The following is a 17708-nucleotide window of genomic DNA, read 5'->3' as shown; positions in this document are numbered from 1 at the left end:
TCAATGCGCCGCTGACTGCAGCGGCGCATGCGCACAAGGAATTGTCGGCTGAAAGTTCGGCAGACGGACCGGACTTTCCGGCAGACGGACAGACCGGACCCTGCCGGAAAGAAATCTCCTGCACGCATGCGCGGGAGAGACAATATTGCGGCTCCGGCCACTCACAGCACCGGAGCCACGATATCCGGAAGACATGCCAAAGGAACTTGTCAGCTCCCTCTGTGTGGATCGGGCCAGCTGTCGGGGCCTCCTTCTAAGGTAAGTATTTCATAATGAGCTAGTATGCGGTGCATACTAGCTCATTATGCCTTTTCCCTTGCAGGTCAAAAAAAAATAAAAAAATTCAGAGGGTTTACTCCCGCTCTAATCCTCCGCATTATGTAAAAAGGCCATGCTCAGTTTGGTGTGTATTGCTGGTGAGTTTTTTTGGGGGAGAATGCATGTGCCTATATTTCTTTTATCACAGGTTTACGTTAACCAGTTTATGACTGTGCATATATGAGGCATGCATTTAAACCTTTATGGAAATACTAGGGACGAATCTCTAAATTTTCTTCCCGTTGAGATGTGCTTTGGTGGGTGAATCTGCTGCAGCCTTCTGTCAGTTTGACCACTGTCAGTGTCTCCTACTTCAAAGATCACAGTGACAATATGATTAGTAAACCGCCCTGCCCATTGAAATGTATTCGGCAACGGCTCTTTTTGGGTACTTTTAACCCTTTCTTCTGCCACTAGCAGGGTTAAAAGTAACCTGCTAGCGGCCAAAAAGCGTTGCTAAAACGGCAGTAGAGCACCACTAAAACTAGCGACGCTTTACTGCTAACGTGGCCCTCTGTCAGTGTGAAAGGAGGCCAAAAATATTTTTTAGTGTAAACAAAAGGGAAAAGTCAGATAATAAAATTAGCTTTTTGTATGTAGAGCAATGCTATTTTTTTTAAAAAAGATTATTACTGGTCATACTGGAAAAAAGCATATTTTCAATAGATAATGAAATTATTGCTTGGAAGAAAATTTCTCTGAAGGAGTCTTCTCATGCCAAATGCGACAAAATGCGTAGGGAGGAGCTTCTAGCATCACTGATGGACTAAGATCATGGAACGCATTTGCAGTCCCAGACTTCCTGATTCTTATGCCGAATTATATTTTTATAAGTGCATTTTAACCTATGCGTTTGTAATAAATGGTAAAAAAGAAAAGGATAGCCCTGGATTGTGTAAACAGCCACAGAGTTATTTTACCCCTTAAAGGGGAAAGGCCTCTACGGTGTGAGGAAAGAGAGGGGGAGCACAAGTGGAGTCACCGTCACACTGCAAGATTTATGAAATTAAATAACATCATGTTGTGGACCTATGTATTATTTCATAGCACTTTTTCCTGGTTTATTCAACAGATATCAAGGAACTACTCTGGACATAGCACTTGTCACTTTATTGCACTTTTATTTTCTGTATTTTGAATAGAGATATATTTTATTGTTTGTACAATTCATTTCTTGATTGGCAACAATCAGATTATGAATTTATTTGTAACATAACCTAATTTTATTTATATTTACTTTGCTTATTTTTACATTTAACATATTAAACAGAAATCTGTCACTTTATTAGTACGTTTATTCCAGGTATATTTAACCACTTTCAGACCGGACCATTTTGCTGGTAAATGACCAGAGATCTTTTTACAATTTGGCACTGCGCTGCTTTAACTGGTAATTGCGCGGTCATGCAATGTTGTACCCAAACAAAATTTGCGTCCTTTTCTTCCCACAAATAGAGCTTTCTTTTGATGGTATTTGATTGCCTCTGCGATTTTTATTTTTTGCGATATAAATGGAAAAAGACCGCAAATTTTGAAAAAAAATGATATTTTCTAGTTTTTGTTATTAGAAAAATCCAATAAACTCAATTTTAGTCATACATTTAGGCCAAAATGTATTCAGCCACATGTCTTTGGTAAAAAAAAAAGTCAATAACTGTATATTTATTGGTTTGCGCAAAAGTTGTCACATCTACAAACTAAGGTACGTTTTCTGGAATTTACGCAGCTTTTAGTTTACGACTGCCTATCTCATTTCTTGAGGTGCTAAAATGGCAGGGCAGTACAAAACCCCCCCAAATGACCCCATTTTGGAAAGTAGACCCCCTAAGGAAATTGATAAGTGGCATGTTGAGCCCATTGAATATTTTATTTTTTTGCCTCAAGCGATTGAATAATGACAAAAAAAAAATTATTTTTTTTTTTTACACAAAGTTGTCACTAAATGATATATTGCTCACACATGCTATGGGCATATGTGAAATGACACCCCAAAATAAATTCTGCTGCTTCTCCTGAGTACGGGGATACCACACGTGTGGGATTTTTTGGGAGCCTAGCCGCGTACGGGGCCCCGAAAGCCAAGAACCGCCTTCAGGTTTTCTAAGGGCGTAAATATTTGACTTCACTCCTCACTACCTATTACAGTTTTGAAGGCCATAAAATGCCAAGATGGCACAAAACCCCCACAAATGACCCCATTTTAGAAAGTAGACACCCCAAGCTATTTGCTGAGAGGCATGTTGAGTCCATGGAATATTTTATATTTTGCCACAAGTTGCGGGAAAATTACAAACTTAAATTTTTTTTTATTTTTTTTTCACAAAGTTGTCACTAAATGATATATTGCTCACACATGCCATGGGCATATGTGAAATGACACCCCAAAATAAATTCTGCTGCTTCTCCTGAGTACGGGGATACCACATGTGTGGGATTTTTTGGGAGCCTAGCCGCGTACGGGGCCCCGAAAGCCAAGAACCGCCTTCAGGTTTTCTAAGGGCGTAAATATTTGACTTCACTCCTCACTACCTATTACAGTTTTGAAGGCCATAAAATGCCAAGATGGCACAAAACCCCCACAAATGACCCCATTTTAGAAAGTAGACACCCCAAGCTATTTGCTGAGAGGCATGTTGAGTCCATGGAATATTTTATATTTTGCCACAAGTTGCGGGAATATTACAAACTTTTTTTTTTATTTATTTTTTTCACAAAGTTGTCACTAAATGATATATTGCTCACGCATGCCATGGGCATATGTGAAATGACACCCCAAAATAAATTCTGCTGCTTCTCCTGAGTACGGGGATACCACATATGTGGGACTTTTTGGGAGCCTAGCCGCGTACGGGGCCCCGAAAACCAAGCACCGCCTTCAGGCTTTCTAAGGGCGTTACAGTTTTGAAGGCCATAAAATGCCAAGATGGCACAAACCCCCCCCAAATGACCCCATTTTGGAAAGTAGACACCCCTAAATTTAGGGGTACACTAGTGAGACTAGGTAATAAATGGCGGGTGCCCTGAAACTATAAAAAAATAACTAACCAACCAGCGTCACCTGTAACCGTTATATGGTGATCACTGGTGAAAGGGTTAACTAGGGGGCAATCAGGGGGCTTTATGCGGTAGTATATGGGGGTCCCTGGCGCTATAAAAAGCTGCGGCGAACCTAAATACCTACATGCCTAACTAGCGTCACCTGTGACACTAATACAGCGATCGGAAAAATGATCGCTTATTAGGCTGGGTTCACACTGGAGCGATGCAGGAACGCCACGAATCCGCGGCGGGTTCCCGCATCGCATGGCTTCCGGCGGCAGTTCACACTGCCCTATGCGAACTGCTGGGAGTGTCAGTGAAATGTTAATGACACCCCCAGATCAGTTCGCATATCGCAGTGCGATCTGCAAACTCGGATCGCATGGTGTGAACACCCATGCGATCCGATTCTGCTGCGGACCAAAAAAAGGGTCCCGTGCGAGTTTGCGGCGGGTGCGGCGGGTGCGACACGAATTCAGCCATACTATCTGTATGGCTGAACTCGAATCGCACAGAGATCGGATGTGATTTGCACTGCAGTGCGGTGCGAATCACATCCGTTCTCAAACTGCTGCAATGTGAACCCAGCCTTAGTGACACTGGCGACGGGGGGTGATCACGGGGTTAAACCTTTGTTGGGGGGGTTAGGGGGGTACCTTAGAACTAAAGGGGGCTAACCCTAACTGCCCTAACAGTTATTACAGTCACAAATGACACCCGCCGGGTGATCAGGGGGTTAAACCTTTATTAGGTAATAAATGGCGGGTGCCCTGAAACTATAAAAAAATAACTAACCAACCAGCGTCACCTGTAACAGTTATATGGTGATCACTGGTGAAAGGGTTAACTAGGGGACAATCAGGGGTAGTAGTATATGGGGGTCCCTGGCGCTATAAAAAGTTGCGGCGAACCTAAATACCTACCTGCCTAACTAGCGTCACCTGTGACACTAATACAGCGATCAGAAAAATGATCGCTTATTAGGCTGGGTTCACACTGGAGCGATGCGGGAACGCCACGAATCCGCGGCGGGTTCCCGCATCGCATGCCTCCGGGCGGCAGTTCACACTGCCCTATGCGAACTGCTGGGAGTGTCAGTGAAATGTTAATGACACCCCCAGATCAGTTCGCATATCGCAGTGCGATCTGCAAACTCGGATCGCATTGTGTGAACACCCATGCGATCCGATTCTGCTGCGGACCAAAAAAAGGGTCCCGTGCGAATTTGCGGCGGGTGCGGCGCGAATTCAGCCATACTATCTGTATGGCTGAACTCGAATCGCACAGAGATCGGATGTGATTTGCACTGCAGTGCGGTGCGAATCACATCCGTTCTCATAAACCGCTGCAATGTGAACCCAGCCTTAGTGACACTGGCGACGGGGGGTGATCACGGGGTTAAACCTTTATTGGGGGGGTTAGGGGGGCACATTAGAACTAAAGGGGGCTAACCCTAACTGCCCTAACAGTTATTACAGTCACAAATGACACCAATGCAAAAAAAAAAAAAAAAAATGCAATTGGTGTCACTGTGACTGGGGGGGCAGGGGTAATTGGGGGGGTGATCGGGGGGTAAAGGGGGGGGGTGAGTGTGCCTGGCATGTTCTACTGTATGTGTGGTGTGTTGGTGCAACTCACCGATGCTCTCTCCTCGGTGCCGGAACGAAAAATACCGACACGGAGGAGAGAATACATCACTTCCTCTCCTGTGTTTACATTACAGGAGAGGAAGTGATGTCACGAAGGATTTCCATTCGTCGGGAGCGATCGCGAGGGGGTGGCCATGAATGAATGGCCGCCCCCTCGTCCGGGATCGCTCCCGAACGAATGCCGACCGCCGCAGGCACCGGGGGGGGACCCGATCGGGCCCCCCACCCGCGGGAAGGCAGGGACTTATATATACGCCCTTATGCCTGCCCGTGCCATTCTGCCGACGTATATCGTCGTGCGGCGGTCGGCAAGTGGTTAAAGGGGCACACACCAGAAATAAGCAGCTCCACACCCACCTCACAACCTTATATGAAAAGTGTGATGAGAGTCACTTTGGGCGGGGGGCCCGTGGAACCCAGAATCCCTTGGAGAGGTTGGAAAACCATTGTTTCAGCTCCCCATGCACCTCCTATGTCTAAGTTACCCTTTCTCTATTAGGGGCACAGGGTGACTGAGAACCCCAGTCTAATCTGTACTAATTGGACTCGTTGTACAACCACACTGGAATGTTGTGTGTGTACACCCCTCACATTTTTGTAAATATTTTATTATATATTTTCATGTGACAAAACTGAAGAAATGACACTGCTACAATGTAAAGTAGACAGTGTACAGTTTGTGTAACAGTGTAAATTTGCTGTCCCCTCAAAATAACTCAACACACAGCTATTAATGCCTAAACCACTGGCAACAAAAGTGAGAACACCCCTAAGTGAAAACGTCCAAATCGGGCCCAATTAGCCATTTTGCCTCCCCTTTGTCATGTGACTTGTTAATGTTACAAGGTCTCACGTGTGAATGTGGAGCAGGTGTGTTAAATTTGGTGTTATCGCTCCGTCTCTCATACTGGTCACTGGAAGTTCAACATGGCAAAGAACTCTCTAAGGATCTGAAAAAAATGAATTGTTGCTCTACATAAAGATGGCCTAGGCTATAAGATGATTACCAAGACACTGAAACTGAGCTGCAGCACGGTGTCCAAGACCATACAGTGGTTTAAAAGGACAGGTTCCACTCAGAACAGGCCTCGCCATGGTCGACCAAAGGAGTTGAGTGCATGTGCTCAGCGTCATATCCACAGGTTGTCTGTGGGAAATAGACGTATGAGTGCTGTCAGCATTGCTGCAGAGGTTGAAAGGGTGGTGGGTCAGCCTGTCAGTGCTCAGACCATACACCACAAACTGCATCAAATTGGTCTGCATGGCTGTCATCCCAGAAGGAAGTCTCTTCTAAAGATGATGCACAAGAGAGCCCACAAACAGTTTGCTGAAGACAAGCAGACTAAGGATGTGGATCACTGAAACCATGTCCTGTGGTCTGAAGAGACCAAGATAAACTTATTTGGTTCCGATGGTGTCAAGCGTGTGTGGCAGCGACCAGGTGAGGAGTACAAAGACTAGGGGGGATTGTCCATAGTCCAGCATGGTGGTTGGAGTGTTAAGGTCTGGGGCTGCATGAGTGCTGCCGTAACTGGGGAACTACAGTTCACTGAGGGAACCGTGAATTCCAACATGTACTGTGACATACTGAAGCAGAGCATGATCCCCTCCCTTCACAGACTGGGCTGCAGGGCAGTATTCCAACATAATGACCCCAAACACACCTCCAAGACGACCACTGCCTTGCTAAAGAATCTGAGGGTAAAAGTGATGGACTGGCCAAGCATGTCTCCAGACCTAAACCCTAATAAGCATGTGTGGGAGCATCCTCAAACGGAAGGTGGCGGCCCTAGATTACTGTGGGAGAGCCTTACAGATCATTTTTTGTTTGGCAATGAGGGGGAACCTACCCTTGAGAACCCGCGAAAATACAGAGAGACTATGCTCGGTCCTGCAGATGTCTCAGAGCTTAAACCTGATATGGACTATTTTCTAAGCAAAGAACAGCATCTGCAAAGGGCATACAGGGAACTGCTAGAACATGTTCAGCAGCATGCCGCAGAATCAGCAGCGGAAACTCTGGAGATGGCCGTCCCCAAAGCTGATGTGCTTACAACAAGGCAGAGCTCTGCTAACCTCTGCCCAACACCGGTAACATCTTCATTCTATGGACAGGAGATGGTGAACCTCTATCCCCAGACACCAGTTCCAGAGACTAGGGATTTAATAGACTTCCGCTGAGGAAGAACAACCTGGTGAGCCTTCAGTATAAGAGCTAGCATCAGGGCCAAACATCATTGAGCTCTGCCAAGCACCCACTACAGATTCAGCCTTCCTGAGAGAAGAAGCAGTCAGCCTTTCTCCCACAACACTGACAGACACATGGGATTTCTTGCAAGCAGCATTTGTAGAGTTACAAGAAACTTCTCCAGCTGAAGCGCTGACAACCAGACGGAGGATCCAAGACCTCTGCCCCGCACCTGTGGCAGTTCCGAAGGCCCAGGGTGAGAGGGAGATTGTCATTTCTGAAAGGAATTGTACACCTTGAAGACCACCCTGGTTTATGCAGGCAGACCACTGGGACCCTCGGATCCGTGAGAGACCAAATGAGACATGGGAAACAGGCTCGAGTGTGTGTTCATAAGATTTCTGACTTTATTGAATACAACAGTAGTATATATACCAGTAAAAATACATGTCTAAGGGTTATTCAAACTTTAGTCACAGTACTTTCTTATCAAGAGTTAGGCTGTTTGACTAGATAACAAGAAATAATTGATGTCTTGCTGACACAAATTTGGCTTAACCACAGAAACTCATCTCATAGGGTGTTGTTCTATGCAAACTTTTAAGCTGATTATGGTATGTATGTATATATGTATGTGTGTGTATATATATATATATATATATATATATATATATATATATATATAATTATCATACTGTTGTGCACTCTTTGCTGGGTCGTTTGGGGTGTGGCTGTATTCCATTGTTCTATTGTGTCTGTCTGCCTTGGAAAAAAGTATTATTGGATGTGTATGTATGTTTTCTGTGAGGGAAGAATTCCACCAACAGCTCTCCCTGCTGATTGGACAGTCTAACCCTCCCTGAATGCAAAGGGGGGGGGGGGGGGGGGGCGTTGTCCCGAGTGTTACCTGTGTTTCAATAAACAGTTCATGTTCAGCAGCCAAAACGAGTACTTTGGTTCTTTGGTTGTCAGCGGCTGGAATATCTGATATCTATATTCAGACTGGAGGAAACAGTATATGACAAAAGCACTCAAGCAGAGTGTGGGACGTTTTGTTACAAAAAATATAAAAATATCCACAGAGGTGTACAGTATAACATACAAAAACCTAATTGAACAACCAGAATCCATGTGCAGAGATGTCAAAAGTCCAACTAAATAAAGAGGACTTGGTACAAGTGGGGTAGAAAGGCCTCTTGGATTCCCGAGAGTGGGTGCAGGGAAGGAACCTGACCAGAAAACCTCAGAGCATAGTAAGCACGAATGTATAAAAGTGGAACATACCCAAGCCTGCCTGAATTCATGCACATCCAACAAATTTTTCTATATATATTATAGAAAGAGGGTAGTTCGGAAAATAGAGAAAGCAGCAGAAGAAGAAAAAAGGGAGGGAAAAGGAGGTCACCACGGGGGGGAATCAGAAAGGCAGGAATCAGTACCATGACCCAATATAGAGCTGGTACAAAGGAACAGTGTGTGTTACACACATTGCAGGCATTCCTTGGAGGAATGGAAGAGATTGCAGTAAAACTACCTGGTCGTATGTCTCGAAGGGCCAAGGTCATGTCTTCCAATTGTTCGATATCATTCGCTATTGTGCAACCATTGGGGCAGTTTGCTGTTTCCACATGCTAGGGATTCAAGCTCATACTGCATTTTAATAGGTGCTTAAAGTGGATGTAAACCCTCACATATACCCAGTGAAATGAACAGCCTCAGATGATACACAGAGATGAAACAACTCTTCCTACATAAGTTTTACATGTATATCTGCTGTGTTCATCTTTATATATTCTTTAGAAAGTTCACATCGTGATAGAGATTTTCTGTGATAGGCGACAAACTGATTAAATTTCCCGGCATTGAATCAGTGTGCCGCCTATCATAGTCTAGGAGGCGGAGCTTGGTTACAGCGGCCGCTGGAGGAGGATGAGGCAGAGGAGAGCGGGCACACCGGCATATTCATATCAAACCCCCCGTGACACAGCGGGAGATGGCCGATGTGTGTGATTCAGGCAACAGTGACTCTGCATTCATGAGCACAGTGAGGCTGCATATGATGGGCCCAGTGATGCTGCAATTGATGGGCACAGCAAGGCTGTATTTGATGTGCACAATGAGGCTGCAATTGAAGGGAACAGTGAAGCTGCAGTTGATGGGCACGGTGAGGCTGAAGTTGATGAGTACAGTGAGGCTGTATTTGATGGGCACAGTGAGGCTGCCTTTATTGATGGGCACTGGTGAGGCTGCATTCGATGGGCACTGGTGAGGCTGCATTTGATGGGCATTGGCGAGGCTGCATTTGAAGGGCACAGCTTAATTTGATGGGCACAGTCATGCTGCATTTATTGATGGGCACAGTCAGGCTGCATTTGATGGACACTGGTGAGGCTGCATTTGATGGTCACAGACTCATTTGGTGGGCACTGGTGAGGCTGCATTTGATGCGCATTGGCGAGGCTGCATTTGAAGGGCACAGCTTATTTTGATGGGCACAGTCAGGCTGCATTTATTGATGGGCACAGTCAGGCTGCATTTGATGGACACTGGTGAGGCTGCATTTGATGGGCACAGCCTCATTTGGTGGGCACTGGTGAGGCTGAATTTGATGGGCACAGTGAGGCTGCATTTGATTAGCACAGCAAGGCTGCATTAGATGAGCACTGGTGAGGGTGCACTGATGGGTTTTTGATGAAAACCATGGGCATTGGGCAGTAATCATGATATCGAATCATTGGCATGATAATTGTAATCAAAACGTGAGACCAGAGAAGATGCGCAGCTCTACAGTCCACTACTCTGGTCATTTGGACTTCTGTGTAGTATAACGCTGGGTCAGGAAAACCCAGGCTGCCTTTTAGTTTGGGTCTAAGTAACAGATTTCTACGTAGACGGGGGTGCTTGCCATGCCAAGCAAACTTCATAATGATGGCATAACAATGCAACGGCCAAACCATGATAAAGCAAGGGAGTCCCATTTCTTGAGGTCAGCAGATAAAGCGGTCAGGAGAGGTTCTTTCTGAAGTGAGAACTGGAGCAGTGTTTCTAATTCTTTTTTCAGTCAAGACACTCTTAAACATGCACACACGTAAGACACCCAACATTAAAGGTGATTTATTTTTCCAAATCAAATACATCTTTGCACACTGGTACTGACTAGTATTTCAATGTCTCTCTTCTGTGGGCCTTAAGACCCAATTGCCTGAGAGGTGAAGCAGCTGTATTGACCACCGAGGAGGAAACCGTGAGGAGGAGGAGATGCAGGAAGGAGCCGAAGCTGCCCACTTACAGGGTAAGTGTGGGGCTGGTGGCCAGACGAGCGAGCCAAAGGGAGGGGCAATGACTGACTGACCCCCCCAAGTAAAAATGGAGCACCAGCCGCCACTGCTCATTCAGCTAATGTGATCCCAGTGCTGATGGAGAGGAGAGGGGGCAAACAGAGATGCTCTGTAGGCACCTGACCTCCTCCTTAGAAACCAATGATATCATTACATAGCTCCCAACTGTCCCTGATTTTGAGGGACTGTCCCTGATTTAGAACAAAGTCCCTCTGTCCTCCTCATTTCACTCATTTTATTCTGATCTACCGTGCCTTGCAAATATATTCACCCCCCCCCCCCCCCTTGGCTTTTTACCTATTTTGTTACATTACAGCCTTTAGTTCAATGTTTTTTTTATCAGAATTATATGTGATGGATCAGAACACAATAGTTTAAGTTGGTGAAGTAAAATTAGAAAAATATATACATAAAACTATTTATAAGAAATAAAAAAACTGATAATTGGTATGTGTGTATGTATTCACCCCCTTTGTTATGAAGCCCATAAAAAGCTCTGGTGCAACCAATTACCTTCAGAAGTCACATAATTAGTGAAATGATGTCCACCTGTGTGCAATCTAAGTGTCACATGATCTGTCATTACAAATACACACCTTTTTGAAAGGCCCCAGAGGCTGCAACACCTAAGCAAGAGGTACCACTAAACAAACACTGCCATGAAGACCAAGGAACTCTCCAAACAAGGGACAATGTTGTTGAGAAGTATATCTAAATCTTTGATGATCCCTAGGAGCACCATCAAATCTATTATAACCAAATGGAAAGAACATGGCACTACAGCAAACCTACCAAGAGACGGCCGCACACCAAAACTCACAGACCGGGCAAGGAGGGCATTGATCAGAGAGGCATTACAGAGACCTAAGGTAACCCTGAAAGAGCTGCAGAGTTCCAAAGCAGAGACTGGAGTATCTCTACACAGGACGACAATAAGTCGTACACTCCATAGAGTTGGGCTTTATGGCAGAGTGACCATAAGAAAGCCATTACTTTCAGAAAAAAACAAAATGGCAGTTTTTGAGTTTGCGAAAAGGTATGTTGGAGACTCCCAAAATGTATGGAGGAAGGTGTTCTGGTCTGATGAGACTAAAATTTAACTTTTTGGCCATCAAAGAAAATGCTATGTCTGGCGCAAACCCAACACATCACCCAAACAACACCATCCCCACTTGGGGATGGCAGCATCATGCTGTGGGAATGTTTTTCAGCAGTCAGGACTTAGAAACTGGTCAGAGTTGAGGGAAAGATGGGTGGTGCTAAATACAGGGATATTCTTGAGCAAAACCTGGTTTGCCTTCCAGCAGGACAATGACCCCAAACGCACTGCTAAAGCAACACTTAAGTGGTTTAAGAGGAAACATGTAAATGTGTTGCAATGGTCTAGTCAAAGCCCAGACCTCAATCCAATAGAAAATCTGTGGTCAGACTTAAAGATTGCTGTTCACAAGCACAAACCATCCAACTTGAAGGAGCTGGAGCAGTTTTGCAATGAGGAATGGGCAAAAAATCCAATTGGTAAGATGGGGCAAGCACATAGAGACTTATCCAAAGTGACTTGGAGCTGTGATAGCCACAAAAGGTGGCTCTACAAAGTATTGACTTTAGGGGGTTGAATAGTTATGCACATTGACTTTTTCTGGTATTTTGTCCTATTTGTTGTTTGCTTCACAATAAAAAAAATAAAACATCTTCTAAGTTGTGGGCATGTTCTGTAAATTAAATGATGCAAATCCTCAAACAATCCATGTTAATTCCAGGTTGTGAGGCAGAAAAACATGAAAAATTCCAAGGGGTGAATACTTTTGCAAGCCACTGTATATAGTTGTATAGAAAATGTTTGTATATATACTGTCTTAGCAGAAAATTACCTAATATATGTCTCATACACAATATTATATTTTAACCAAAATTCATCATAAAGAATTCATTCACTGCCCTCACTCAACAACTTTTAATGATATTAGTGCCTGTATTAAAAGGACTTGCAATCCTCCATTGATTGTAGATGCATATTTTTCTTCCCTCTCGAGGCTCCAGAGCGATCCATAGTGTAATTTCCTATTTGTAAAAAACGTTTAAAAAAGCAGATTGCACACTTACAAACTTTACTCCAGTATATGGGCATGTAAAAAACAACGCTCTGGAACTCAAAGATCGCAGTCTGCGTTCCAAAGAGCAGATGTGACATCACCAGAAGTATCTACCCGCTTAAAGTGGACCTCCACCCTGAAGTGGAAGGTCCGCTCATTGGAACCCTCCCCCCCTCCGGTGCCACAATTGGCACCTTTGGGGGGGGAGGGGGTGCAGATACCTGTATAATGCAGGTATCTGCGCCCACTTCCGGGACAAGCTAGCCACAGCTAGCCGCAGATGCCCCCCCCCCCCCCCCCCGTTGTGTTCTGGGAAACAAACAGTTCCCAGGACACAGCGGGGACCAATGGAGACGCGCAGTGCGACTCGCACATGCGCAGTAGGGGACCGGCCAGTGAAGCCGCAACGCTTCACTTCCCGATTCCCTCACAGAGGATGGCGGTTGGGCAGCTCAGAGACGAGCGATGGCAAGTGTCAATTTATTAAAAGTCAGCAGCTGCAGTATTTGCAGCTGCTGACTTTTGATATTTTCTTTTAAGGTGCAGCTCCTCTTTAATGCATTTAGTTTCTCCCAGGAAATGTCTTCAGAACCTTAATATTTTTGATCCAAATCATTTGGTGGAGGGGGGATTAGTGTGTGGGGTTGTTTTTCAGGGGTTGGGCTTCGCCCCTTGGACATTTTCACTTAGGGGTGTACTCACTGTTGTTGGCAGCGGTTTAGACATTAAAGCGGGGTTCCACCCTAAAGTGGAACTTCCGCTGATCGGAACCCTCCCACCCTCCGGTGTCACAATTGGCACCTTTCAGGGGGGAGGGGGGGTGGAGATACCTGTCAAAGACAGGTATTTACACCCACTTCCGGGCATAGACTCCCATGAGAGTCTATGCCTCTTCCTGTCCTGCCGCGCTGTCTGCTGGGACACACACGGGTCCCAGAGACAGCGCGGACAATTCCTATTGCGCTGCGCGACTCGCGCATGCGCAGTAGGGAACCGGGAAGTGAAGCCGATTCGCTTCACTTCCTGATTCCCTCACCTAGAATGGTGGCGGCAGCAGCCGAGAGCCGAGCGATCGATCGGCCTCTGCATCGCTGGAACCCGGGACAGGCGAGTGTCCATTTATTAAGCTGTAGTATTTATAGCTGCTGGCTTTTAATATTTTTTTTGTAGGTGGAATCCCTCTTTAATAGCTGTGTGTTGAGTTATTTTGAGGGGACAGCAAATTTACACTTTTATACAAGCTGTACACTCACTACTTTACATTGTAGCAAAGTTTCAATTCTTCAGTGTTGTCACATGAAAAAATATAATAAAATATTTACAAAAATGTGAGGGGCGAACTCACCATAGAGAGCAATGGCTGTTCCTATGGGGTTCGTCTGAAAAAACTGACAACTGATCTGATCGGACTGCCCATGTGAAACCAGCCTTATAGTACTTTTGCTGGAGAACCTGTGCATACTTCCTAATATTTTGAGATGGGAATGAGGGACACCTACTAGAAAACGTATGTAGGCATAGGACACGCCCCTGCCATGCTTCTCAAAGGGGACATAACAAAAAAAAAGGTTATTTAAATCCACAAGTGCTTTTTTTTTTACCACTAATATTTCTTTATATTGGCTTTAAAAATTGACAAATGCAACAATTTAGAATTTGGATGAAAGGTTTAGCGCTGGGAAACGGACAAATGAGGAGGAAAAGGGACAGAGGGACAATGTTTCAAATCAGGGATAGTCCCTTGAAATAAGGGACAGTTGGGAGCTATGCCTCTGCCTGTGCACCTCCCTGAAACCAGTTTGACTTTGCGACTTTAGTTCCAGGCTTCAGATCTAGGCTCTGCCAACCCATTATCCAATAAGAGTGCTCCAGAATGGCAGTACACCCCTGTTGAAGTCACATGACCGTGATAACACACGTAGGGTATAGTCAGGTGACACTGCTGCACACAGGAAGTGAGGTGGGAACCTTTTTATCCATCTGCCCACAGAAGCTGTTTGTTTTAAACTTAAATGTAAGTTACTATTTGTAAATACCTATTTTGAAATTACTACACCATGATGACCCCCTTTTTTTTGCATGAATCTTTATATAGAGAAAAAACTTCGGTTTTAAAGGGCCACACACCCCACTAAAGAAAAGGTTTCTGGATATACAGTTGAAAAAACAAGGAGGAAGACATCAGAGGAGCCCACCGTGCATCCCCCAGCAAGTAGGGGAAGGCAAAATTTGATCTAGTAAGAGAGGTCAAACATAGAGGTTAGCGCATTAATTGAGAGGTAGTAGGGATCGCTAAAAAACCAGCACTTTTTTGATTAGGGATTATTATCCTAATTATATATAGTCACCTATAAATTGCTTATATAAGCTGCACTTTTTAAGATTTTTTTCAGTTTATGTGATCTATGCTGCGACTTTTTACGATTTTGTTGTGATTTTTTTTTACAGTAAACATTGGAGGTTATTTACATAAGGCAAATCCACTTTGCACTACAAGTGCAAACTACAAGTGCAAAGTACACTTGGAAGTGCAGTTGCTGTAAATCTAAGGGGCAGATCTGAAATGAGGGGAAGCTCTGTTGATTTTATCATCCAATGTGCAAGCTAAAATGCTGTTTTTTATTTTCCTTGCATGTCCCCCTCGGATCTACAGCGACTTTACTTCCAAGGGCATTTTCAAGCGCACTTTGAGCTTGTGGTGCAAAGTGGATTTTCTTTTAGTAAATAACCCCCGTTTATTTGCACTGTTGTTATAGTACATCTAGGAACCAGTGTTTGATTTTATGCAGTTGATATCTATATATGATCCACCAATTCTATTCACTAAGGCCCTTTTCACACATGCGGACAGTATGTCCATATTTCATCCATCCGTTTGCGGATGAAATACGGACATACATGCATTCCTATGGGATAGCGGGTGTCTGCGGATGAACATCCGCAGACACCCGCTATTGTCCGCCTCCGCAATTGTCCGATTCTGCAGACGGAGGAAAATCCTATTTTTCTATCCGTCTGCAGAGCGGATCGGATGAACACGGACAGACGGTCCGTGCTCATCCGATCCCCATAGAGGAGAGCGGAGAGCTGACAGGGCGGTCCCTGCACGGTGTGCTGGGACCGCCCTGTTATCCGCCGGCTCGGCGCGGACAACGGAGCGATCCCCGCTGAGCAAGCGGATCATCATGGGGCGGATCATTACTGATCTGTCCCGTGTGAAAGGGGCCTAAGACAATTTCAAACTTTCGGGGTTATTTACAAAAGGCAAAGTGCACTTGAAATTACACTGAAAGTGCACTTGGAAGTGCAGTCACTGAAGATCCAAAGGGGACATGTAAGGAAAATAAAAAAACTGCATTTTAGCTTGCACATGATTGGATGAGAAAATCAGCAGAGCTTCTCCTGATTTCAGATCTACCCCTCAGATTTACAGCGACTGCACTTCCAAGTGCACTTGCAGTGCAATTTCAAGTGGACTTTGCACATGTAGTGCAAAGTGGAGTTGTCTTTCGTAAATAACCCCCTTTGTTTGCACTTACGCTTGGTAATATTATGGACTCATGGATTGCATACACATGCTACACTTTTAAGGATTTCATTGTGGTTTTGCGATTATGCCATTTTGCTGCGATTGTTTTCAAAGTACACATTTCACTTATATTTGTGTATTCACCAATATTTTTTTACCATTTATGATTTTATTATTGTTTGCACTTTATAATTTAACACAATTATTTTTTTTTTTTTTATTGACACAACTAAGGGCACTAGGTGCAACAACATACACGCTCAGCATTTGATTCACATTGTGGGAACACAATTAGTTTGTATGCAGCTTCCCATCACAAGACAAGCCATATATCAATACCTACAGGTAGCACGGTATATCCTACACATTTTTTAGTACAGGCATTCTCATTGGACAGGAGAACTGGACATGTCACGGTTTAGCCTTGAAGTCAGGCCACAATCTAAAAAAGGAAACAAAAGGAGAATACGAGTTTGCATCTACGCATGTGTGGTTGATGCATTTTTCAGGTCTGTTTTACATTTTTCTAATGTGTGTTTTTGGGATGTGTTAATGTTGCTAGGAGGAGGAGTCTGTTTTCATGCAGGAAAACACATAAAAAATGCACGCACATGCGTCTCTCGTGCAATTTGATTGAAATCTATGGAGCCAGAAAATGCACTGTGTTGCATGTAAAAAAAGTCCCTGCACCTTTGCCCTGGTGGGATGTGAATGTGACCCATAGGAACTAATGTTAAATGGACTGTTGTGTGTTTCTGCAAAACGTATAGGTGTGACTAGGGTTGCCACCTGTCCAGGATTCACCCGGACAGTCTGGGTTTGGAGTCGTGTCTGGGTTTCAAAGTGGCTGAAACCCGGACACATTATACAGACTGGGCTATGGCTTCCCAGTGGGGTTTCTGGCTGTAGTTGTCGAAGCCAGAGTGTCTGTTACACTCTTTCTCACTGCACAAAGCCAGCACTAACAATCCCCCCCCCCCCCAAACACACACAGGAGAGGAGAGAGGGCTCGATCTGCTCCTCTTCCTCCTGCCATTACCCCTCTGTGTCTGCCCACATTCCAATCCCTGACACTGAAAGAAAAGGAAAGTGGGGGGCCAGAAATTTAAAGTCCAGCTGCCTCAGATACATCTGGATGCGAGGTGCTGACTGCCAAGGGATGAGTGAGCTTACCATCCAACACTGTCTGCAACTTTAGTCTCCCTCTTCTCTCCCCTGCCTCTGAATGAGTACACTAAATAAAATCAGGTTTCTCAGATCACCCCTTACATCACAGTTCCCCTTTACACCAGAGGCCACAGTGTCCCCCTTACATCAGAGTCCTCTTCATGCATCAGTGTTTTCCCTTAAATCAGGGTTTCCAGAGCACCCCTTATGTCAGAGTCCATACAGTGTAAGAGAACTCTGCAAATGGATTCAGATGTAAAAGGGGAACTCTGTGGACTCTGATGTAAAGGGGGACTCTTGTGATTAACTTCATACGATTAGAAATGTCCCTTAATTGCAAAATATATGTATAGTTTATACTATAGTAGTTTATTCTATAAAAAAAAA

General features: G+C 44.6%; 1 protein-coding gene across 1 annotated transcript in view; it reads right to left on the bottom strand.

The window, feature by feature from the left end:
* TMEM237 (transmembrane protein 237) overlaps positions 1 to 17708 on the bottom strand; it is an 86103-nt gene that overhangs the window by 62119 nt on the left and 6276 nt on the right. The gene's annotated exons all lie outside the window — the stretch shown is intronic.

The sequence above is a fragment of the Lithobates pipiens genome, unplaced genomic scaffold (genome assembly GCF_037356315.1).
Source record: "Lithobates pipiens isolate NorthernLeopardFrog02 unplaced genomic scaffold, aLitPip1_a1.2 Scaffold_22, whole genome shotgun sequence".
NCBI lineage: Eukaryota > Metazoa > Chordata > Amphibia > Anura > Ranidae > Lithobates > Lithobates pipiens.
The sequence above is the reverse complement of the archived record's forward strand: the minus strand, read 5'-3'. Positions and strand labels throughout refer to the sequence as shown.